This window comes from Podarcis erhardii, assembly GCF_964252035.2.
Source record: "Podarcis erhardii genome assembly, chromosome: 5".
Taxonomy (NCBI): Eukaryota; Metazoa; Chordata; class Lepidosauria; order Squamata; family Lacertidae; genus Podarcis; species Podarcis erhardii.
This window is the reverse complement of record NC_138509.1, coordinates 23,704,828-23,714,289: the sequence shown is the minus strand read 5'-3', so window position 1 is coordinate 23,714,289 and position 9,462 is coordinate 23,704,828. Positions and strand designations below refer to the sequence as shown.

General features: G+C 41.7%; 1 protein-coding gene across 1 annotated transcript in view; it reads left to right on the top strand.

The window, feature by feature from the left end:
* The window catches only part of BMPR1A (bone morphogenetic protein receptor type 1A), a 54,712-nt gene continuing 45,250 nt past the window's right edge, over positions 1 to 9,462 (top strand). The window contains exon 1 of the mRNA XM_081861233.1: positions 1 to 525. The gene's annotated coding sequence lies outside the window, so the exon portion shown is untranslated. The remainder of the gene's footprint in view (positions 526 to 9,462) is intronic.

Genomic DNA, 9,462 nt, shown 5'->3' with positions numbered 1-9,462 from the left:
CTCCCCGCCTCCCGTTCCGTGGCGGCTGCTGCTGCTGCTGCTGCTGGAGCTGCTTTCAGAGGCAGCGGCCGTGATTGGAATAATCCGGGTGCTCGCTCGCTCGCTCCCGAGAAGCCCCTTCGTCGTCTTCGCTCACCCCTCTGACCAATTATATATATATATATATATATCTCTCTCTCTCGCTCGCGCGCGCCTAGGGCACTCTCATGCGCACGCGCGCGGATCTGAGGGGAACGGCGAGCCCGGGCGTCGAGTGAGCGGGAGGCGAGAGAGAGAGAAAGAGAGAGAGAGGCCTGCGCGCCTGTGTGTTGTGGGGCAGCCCAGCCACCCTCTCGGCTCCCCGCCTCCCGCCGTCTAGCCCAGAGCCGCGTCGCAAGGCCGAAGCGGCGGTGAGGAGGCGGAGGGCGCCTTCTTCTCCCCTCCCCAAACGACGACCCTCTTGGCCCGCCTCTCAAGCTCGGACCGCTCCGGTGGGGGGCAGAAAGGAAACCCCTTGGCCAGGAGGATGACGGGCCCCCGAGGCGGGTGAGTGGGGCGCGGTGTGTGGCGGCGGGGAAGGAGGGGAGATAGGTGAGGGAGGCGACTAAATGGCGGCGGGGGAAGGTGCGGAGTCCGCAGGCAGGCCTCCCTCGGGTTTCGCCCTCCCGCCGCCTCGTCTGAAAGGGGAGACGGGTGGACGAGAGTGCGTTTGCCTCCCCCTCGCAACCGGGGCAGAGGAGGCCTGGCCGGTGGCCCTGACGGAAAGGCTGCCCTCCCCGTCTTGAATTTAATAATACTACATTTTTATTTGTACCCCCACCCATCTGACTGGGTTGCCCCAGCCACTCGCACAACGAAAGGTTAAAACTTAAGAAAGGCGTCCTTAAAGCGGGTGGTGCGCACGCTCCTTCGGGAGTGAGCCCCGTTCAGCTCGGTGGGATTCACTCCGGATTAAGTATAGGATCGGGCTGCTGAAGAGAAGCGAAGTCGGCCGGCCCCGGAGTTCTTGGTGTAGACGGAGAATCGACGCCTTCAATTCCACCCCCCCCCCCAAAAAGGGGTCCGCTGTGTCTCACTACATAACTTTTTTAAAAAAATAAGTCGCAGGTTTAACGAATTAAATAACTCGGCCTGAGTTGTTTGCTAGCCGTGGAAATGGCCAGTTCACAATAGGTCGTTTCCATTGCTGCTCCTCTTCTCTTCTTTGCCTGCAATCATTTGGAGAAGGGGGTCATTTTTTCTTTTTTGAGGGTCCTGGGTTTGGTCGTTTGCTAGGAGCCTTTTGGCACTTTTAAGTTGCCCTTTCTCACCTTTCCGTTTCCGATCCTGGTGTAAGTTTTTGCGCTTGGTTGTCTTCCTGGAGTGAGTGGTGCTACTTATGTAGGGGAGAGGCCCTTCATTTGTAGTGTTGCTTTTTAATTAACAGAATTACTTAATATCCTTTCCACTGCAGCCACCAAAATAAGCAATAAATATTAAAGGAGTTGATAGCCGTCATAATTAGAAGTGTTAATCAAGCTCCAGAAGTGCGGTGTGTGCTACTTTTCTGCAGTGTATTCAATATTACAGTGACTAGGTAACCCAGTAGCAGTTGCAGTTACTTCTTGGCACATTTGACTTGGTTGGAAATAAGATCAGTGGGCCTTGGTTCCAAGCAGTGGACTGCCAGTTTTTGAAAAATGAAATTTTATAAAATGTAAAGTATAAATCTCCTAGTAAAATGAGTGCAGCAGTGAAGTCGTGGCTATGTCTACTCAGAAGCCCTTTTGAATTCAATGGGGCTTACTTGCAGGATTGCAACCTCAGTGTCTCTGGATGTTTTAGGTTTTGGTGGTTGAATGTGGTGGTTGGAGCACCTGTTTTGTTCAGTCACATATCCAGGAATAAATTAGCTTTAATGAGGCAATTCATTTGTGACTAGCTGTTTTTTGTTTGTTTCTTTGTTTGGTGAAAATTTATACATCTGGTTTGAGAAATCCAGTATGATGTGGTATTCATTGGTTCTGTAAAAGGTAAAAAAAGGAAAAGAAATGGGTTGGTAATGTTTAGTCGTGACTGACTCTTCGTGACCCCATGGACCAGAGCACGCCAGGCACTCCTGTCTTCCACTACAGTTCTATAAAATGAAAGTTGTATGATACAAGGAAAGAAAATAGCTTATATTAGACAGCTATTGTAGCTAAATGTTTCACAAGTATGGTCTAAATCATTGGATAGCCAATCTGCAACATGGGTTCCAAAAGTGGTTCAGGAAGTGGGATGTTAAGATGTACCGTACTTGGGTCCTTTTGCCCAGTTTTGGCATTTCTGTTCACTTCTGCCTCCCTGCCTAGCACTCACTCTTTAGACAAGAGGTGGAAAGTCCACCAAGTGAACTTGTTTGTTGGTTGGTCACCACTGTGTTAAGTTCACTGTAGCGTTTTCTTTTTACATTTTTGTCATAACAAATTATGTGAATTAGAACTCTCCAGTTAGTTATATTTATGAGAGTTTAACAGGTGTATTTTCTATTCCAAATACATGACTTGACTTGCAGATGCCTTGAACTGGCACCACACCAGAAGTCCTGATCCTAGTTCTCTCTTATATAGGATTTAAAAATCAATGTGAAGTTAACAGAGAAGACAATTGAATTTATTAAGTTTGGGTCCTGCAGTTCTTGAAATATACTCCTCCAAGCTCAAAACAAATTGGTGCAAAAAACCCCAAACTAAATCCACACAGTGGATTCAGTTGTTTGAATGCTAGATCAATATATTTTGTGATTTATTCATATTTAGACTGTAATGCACAAATCCATGAAAAGCATTCATATCAATTACACTCCTTCACACTAGACTTGGATGTGCCCAGTTAATTTGAATGTAGTTTCCTCCAAGTAAGTGAATTAGTAGGTTATATATGCCTAATAGTTTAAAGACTGCAGCTTGGTTCCTTGAAATTAAATAAGGTGTTGAGGGTTATTGTTCTACCTTTCATGCATTTAGCACCTATGTTCAATTATTTGAACTGTGTAAATACTACATTACATCTGTGTATATTTTCCTTTGTTTTAAGAAGCATGAGAGTCTTTGTATTGATCTGATATGTAAAAGTGCACCTACTGTAGTTGCCTTTGCCTAAGGCTTGGTTTTGATACATGTTGTTTCTTGTATGTGAAGGCATGTTGTTCAGATGGCCAATGCATATCATTAATTTCTGAACGGCAGTTTTGTGAATCAGTTCCTGAGAACCACTGTGAATCCCAAATACTAATAATAAACTCAGTTCTCTTAAGTGTGGATCCTTTAGGTAGGCCAAACAGCACCCATCTGTTTACAAGAGGAAGGTATCACCAGGCTTCCAGGGGTGGAAAGGAGCCAAGGTTTGGTGAGGCATTATTCCATTAGCTCAAATGGGCCTGGGGAGAAACCCCCGAAATAGCCCAATGAGGACTGAGCATGGTCAGTGGATATTCAGTGCTGGCTAACAGGGGTGGTGATGAAGAAATGAAATGGAGCATTCTGGGAGAATGGTTGTTCGGCTCAAATCCTTAACAGGAGTACCCCTATGCTGAAACATTTTGCTGCAGGTCCTTAGTTTCAGTCTTTCTGTCATCTTATGATCACAAAACTAGTGTTCTTACATTAAAAATATAGTGTAGAAAACGAAGCTTTCTTACTGCAGAATGTTTGCTTCTTGACAATAACTTTCAAGTGCACAAAGTTTTTTAAGGTATAGTTATTGAAAGTTCTGAAGAAGCAGTGGAATGAGATCTTAAAGGCTAAACATGTTTTCTGATGGAATGTTCTGACTAGCATTGTTTTGGGCTTAAATTGTGTGTTCTGAAGTTGCAACTCCTCCTGATAAAGCTTCCTCTGAAGCAGGATAAAAGTTAGGCTGAAAGTTTGTGTGAGAGAGATTAAAGGTATTTTCATCATAACAAAAAGAAGATTAAGGGGGTATGTTTTTGAAGGCCATCAAGACTATTTAGTTTGCAGGTCAATGGGTTTTAAGTAGAAGAAAGATATATTCAGTATATAATTGGTAAAACTTCGTGAGCTTTGGAGCAAGTTGCCTGCTGCAATGTAACTTTATGTTCCAGCAATGTAACTTTATTCTAAACAAATTCACTGAACTTGGTGTTTTTTGTTTTTTAAAGTTCCATGATTTCAGTTGGGCTACTTGGAATACTGTACTTCATGAGTAAGAAATGTTGTTTATAGTTCATTCCTACACAAGTCCCAGTGTATAGTTCATTCCTACACAAGTCCCAGTGTGCTTAATAGAGCTTACTCCCTAGTAAATATGTCTAGCTAACACACATCCCAGATAATAACTGTCATTGAACTTTGAGAACCTAATTTTCACATAGACATGTGTAGGATTGTGCTGTTACTTCTCTCATGTAATATGTATATTAATTAGCAGTGTATACAGTGGTACCTCAGGTTAAGAACTTAATTCATTTTGGAGGTCCGTTTTTAAGCTGAAACTGTTCTTAACCTGAGGCACCACTTTAGCTAATTCGGCCTGCCGCCATGCCGCTGGAGCACGATTTCTGTTCTCATCCTGAAGCAAAGTTCTTAACCCGAGGTGCTATTTCTGGGTTAGTGGAGTCTGTAACCTGAAGCGCCTGTAACCCGAAGTACCACTGTATAAATATTTGCCCACTGATGTTCTTAAATTTGAAGGTAATGAAAGTTGATCCATTAAAATCTATTACAACCTGCCACTTTTTTTTTACCTTAGGCAGATAGCAAGGGTCCTCAGGTAAGTAAATTTCTCTTGGGGATACTCCATGCGGGCAACACCCCCCCATACAATCTAGGTACCTATCTTTGCTGTTTAAAGCCATGAGAGAAAGCACAGATACTCCAGTCATTACTGGCAGTCTTGAAACATTACCTTTATGCCACATGTGAGCAACCTATGAGGTACATATGACCCTCAGAGGCCTTCTGTGCAGTACCCATGGGTGTCCCAAGATGCCACTAAAATCCCACATTCCTCATCACTGCATTTCATTACTCACATTCATTGAGGTGAGTGTGACGTGCATATAGAGTTAGGCATATGCATGCTGCCCTACCCATCAGTATTGTGCTTCTCTCATACTGTCTTCTGAAAGGCCCTGGGCTAAGTAGCTGCACAATTTGGGAGAGGGTTTTTGCAAGCAAGCTAAGGCTCTCCTTTTTTCGTAGCCTTGCTCATAGTTCAGAGCCACACTGCAAGCTGGGCTAGCCCACCTCTTTCATTTCCCCTTGTTGTTGCCTTGCAGATCCCACCCAAATGAGAAAGGTTTCGCAGAAGGACTTGGTGCTCCTGATTTTTGTGTATGTGCATATATTGGATTCTGTACTCTTCATGTTTGTAGCTTGGAAGAATAATATCACCTCTTCCCTTCCTCCTAGTCCCGGCTTCTGTTAGTAGCCTACAAGATACCATAGTGCAGAGAGGTTTGAGCTTTGGGATGCACCAGTTGATGGGGTGGGTAGGTGTCTGTGAACAAGCATTGTGTATATTAAATATTATTAACTATATTGTGAACACTTTAATTTACGATATGGACATTTAATTCAATGTGTGGTTCCTGGGCTCTGTGTTGAGGTATTATTGTGGCCCATTTGTTCTGAGATATTGTACCACCATGATATGGATGGCAGAAAAGAGGTGACTCCACCCACCATCAAAATTTGGCTCCCAATGATTTCCCCCTGTTGATTGTGCCTCTTAATCCTGAAAAGTTTGCCCTCACCTGCTCTATGGGTTGCAGGAACAAAAAGAATGGATAATTGAGAAAAAGAGCTGTGTTGGTAGGGATGACAGATTCACTATACTACAGAGAGAGAAGAGAGCATGAATGGTATGTGGAAAGAAAAGGAGGGAAAGCTATTGGAGAAGTATTCAGAGAAGTGGTAGAACAGAGCAAAAAGGGACTAATAGAATAGGCTAAAAAGAAAACACTGAGTTAAAATAACAAGCGGCTCACCGAGGTATTGGTATGGTGTGCCCCTGCACTAAGTGTGAAGATTTGTTTCCAGGTAGTGTAGAGAACTGGCATTGGACATATCTTCATATTTCCTTGTGATAGCTCATTTTCAGCTCCTGTGTTTTGTTTTCTTTTTCCTCTTTTCTTTTGCAAGTAGACCAGAGGTATCCAAACTTTTTTCAAAGGGGGCCAGATTTGATGAAGTGAAGGGGCGTGAGGGTGTTGCCCGCATGGAGTATCCCCAAGATGTTGAGCTTTTTTTAGGATTGAAGTTGTGGAGGTATTAGGTAGTAGACCCCGAAATGGACTTTGGACATGCCTGAAGTAGACTGTTGTAGTGTGTTGTCACCTACAAGCCAAGTATGAGGGGGAGGAAGTTATTTACCACCTGTATGCCATGGATGCTGTCAGTGGTGCTATTTTCTAGAAAAGAGGTGCCAGAACTCACCATGAATGCCTCCCTTGTTCTCTTATAATGGCAATGCCACCCACCTGAGAGGTGCCAGAACTGAGTTCCGGTGAGTTCCAGCTGCAAACAAGACCTGGCTGTCAGGTAGATGCCCTGGACACTTAGACAGTATGTTCCAGACAGAACTGCTCATTGGAAGGGTGCTGCGAGGTTGCTAAAGAATCACATTTTTACCAGCCACAGTATATAGTAATTGCATTATACCTGAGATACAAGCACTTCCCTGAGGGAAAACATTTGGCTTCCTTGCAACACATGAGCAACAACTGAACAGTTGTTGCGTTATAAACAGATGGCCTGGAAAAATTCCAAAGTGATGTCTGCAGTGTGCACTAGGGATTCTGGGATACATATCTGGGAATGCATACTTGTTTGAACTTCACATTTACTGTTGTTCACAGTACTGAAATTAGATTATCTAAAACCTAGGAAACCAGGGTGAGCACAAACCAGTTTGAAAATTAGTAATCACTAAGAAAGCAAACTGAAGTGTTAATAGTGAGTGGCAAATGGGTCAAAGGCAAGGTTGAATTCTTGATTTAAAAAAATAGTTTTGTAGGTGCAAAATGTAGCTATCTGGCTTGATTATTCTAGATTATTCTTGAATCTTGTGTGAGTCACATCTGTTTAACCTAACAAGCCTACTGAAGTTACTAGCTCACAAAGCAATTACTAACCCACCTGCCTACATATACCTGTATCTGGCCTAAAATAAAAATTAAAAGAAGCAGTCTTTGTAAAGATTCCCTATCTAGTTGCTTAGAGACAATTCTTATTTGCAGCTGGGCAAGCCTAGGTTGGTTTGTTGTTTTTGCATGGTCATGATAGTGTGTATTGTGATATTCTAGGATTATACTTGTGTTCCAGAAATAGGAAAATATTCTGCTGCATACAGCACTGCTCTAGAATCTTTGCTCCAAAAATAAGACTCATTTACATACTACTACATTACCAGCAAGTGATCAGTTCCACAACCATTCCCGCAATACAGTATTAAGAAGCTGCTGTTTTAAAAAGGATTTATTAAATGTGAAAAACTTTGTTTCCTCAACCACAGATAGTTGTATGACTGCACACTTCTACTAATGGACCTGGTGGTAGATATGTTTAATTCAGAGCAAAGTGTATTGAGCTTCAAGTAGAAATGTAAGAATACCCAGAAGTGCTCCAGTATTGCATAACTTAAAGCAATATGCATTTGATCATTAATGTGGCATATAATAAAAGCAGCAGCACATCTCCTCTGAAGTCTAGACTGTGATTTGTAATCTCTCTCACAACGTGCCGGCTGAATCTTTCAGCCAAACTATAATTGACTGAATAGAACTGTGAAATGCTTTCTGCAAAAAGTGTCAATCTAACAGATTTTTGAGACTAGATTGATTTTAATCACTGAAAAAACAGATTGTGAATCACATTTTCCATGTTAATACATCTATTTCTTGAACAAGCACGCATACCATTTGGCTGCTAAAACAAAATGTTTTCTGTGTTTGTTTTTTGCAATGTAATAAAGTGGCCTAGCTATACTAAGCACTATGCAGCCCACATGCCTTTTGCACTACAGAATTTGTATGTGTTTAAAGACAGAAAGCCTTCACAGTTGCTAATGGTTTTATTTGACTTTATTAATAAGGACAATAAGCAAGAGCACTTACTTGAAGACAGCATGCTAAGAACTATTCAGAAGCAAGGGTTGGTAGTTAATAGAACAGCACTTCTTAAAAAAATGGGAAGTCTGTATCCAGGGCCTTTGACTGACCGTATAAACCTGTAATCTCTTATCCAGTTGGGAATAAAGTCAATTGAACTCAATAGAACTTACATCTGAGTGCAAATGTATAGGATTGCACTGTAAATGTTAGGGATGTGCATTGGATTGAGATGAATCCTAGAATGAAGTGGACTGCCTCATACCAATGTTATGTTTGCCAGAGGTAAAGCTCTCTCTACAAGGTGGCATGCATTGAAGCAACAACTTTGCCTTAGAAACCTAGACAGTAACCAAAAATAAAATGGACAAGTAGCTGCTGAAAGCAACGGTATTGTAGCTAAGCGTACTATAATGTCAAGCTGGTTCAGACCTGGCCTTGGAACTGAATCAGACTTGGTCACCCTAATGGGTGACTTTTATCATGAGAGAAACATGGGAAGGAGTGTGACCCTGTTATTTCTGCTCAGTCTCTCAGTGGCTTTTGATAGTGGCTTTTGATACTGTTGACCATGGTATCCTCCTGGACTGACTCAATTGGATGGTTATCCAAGGCATTGTATTACACTGGTTCCATCCTTAGTTTCAGGGCTCCTGGCACCTGTGTTAGAGAGTTCTGCATCTTTTCATAATAGTTAGCTGATTTCTGATTTTAAAATTTTGCATAGTTTTTATTGTATGGTTTTATGGGTGACTGTTGTAAACGATTCTGATTTTTAAAAAATGAGTAGCAATATAGATATAGATAAATTGTTCCAATATAGCTTTTTAATTTCTTTAGATGCATTAAAATTTGATAATTTTACTTATTAAAATACAGTTTGCTGTCAGATACAAACTGTTTGATAATATGCATAGCCTTATTACTCCAAATAAACCCCTAATTTACATTTTGTAAACTGGGGTGGATATGTTAAGCCCCTAGAGCTGTATTCTGCAGAAACTATGGATCTCAGTGTGGGTTTTTTAATGCTCTGTTAATGAATTTTAAAGCAGTATTAATCAGGTTGCTTCTTGACTTCCACACTCTTAATACTGCTTTTCCGGGTCACACCTTTTTTTAATGTGAAACTATTATGCTGAAAATTTTTCTGGCATAAGGAATTAGAAGAGAGAGTGTAAATTAAATTGTGGAAAGTCAAACAACAGATGTCAGCTTTGAAGTCTGAGATTGTCCAATAAAAATAAACTAGAAGAAAGGGAATCAAAATGTGGAATTAAACATCTGCTTGGCAGCTGTGGATATCTGTCTGTCTTAAATTCTAAGATGTGGCACATTGCACCTTCTATTTCTTTACATTTATATTCCATCCTATTTTGAAGGTTTACAAT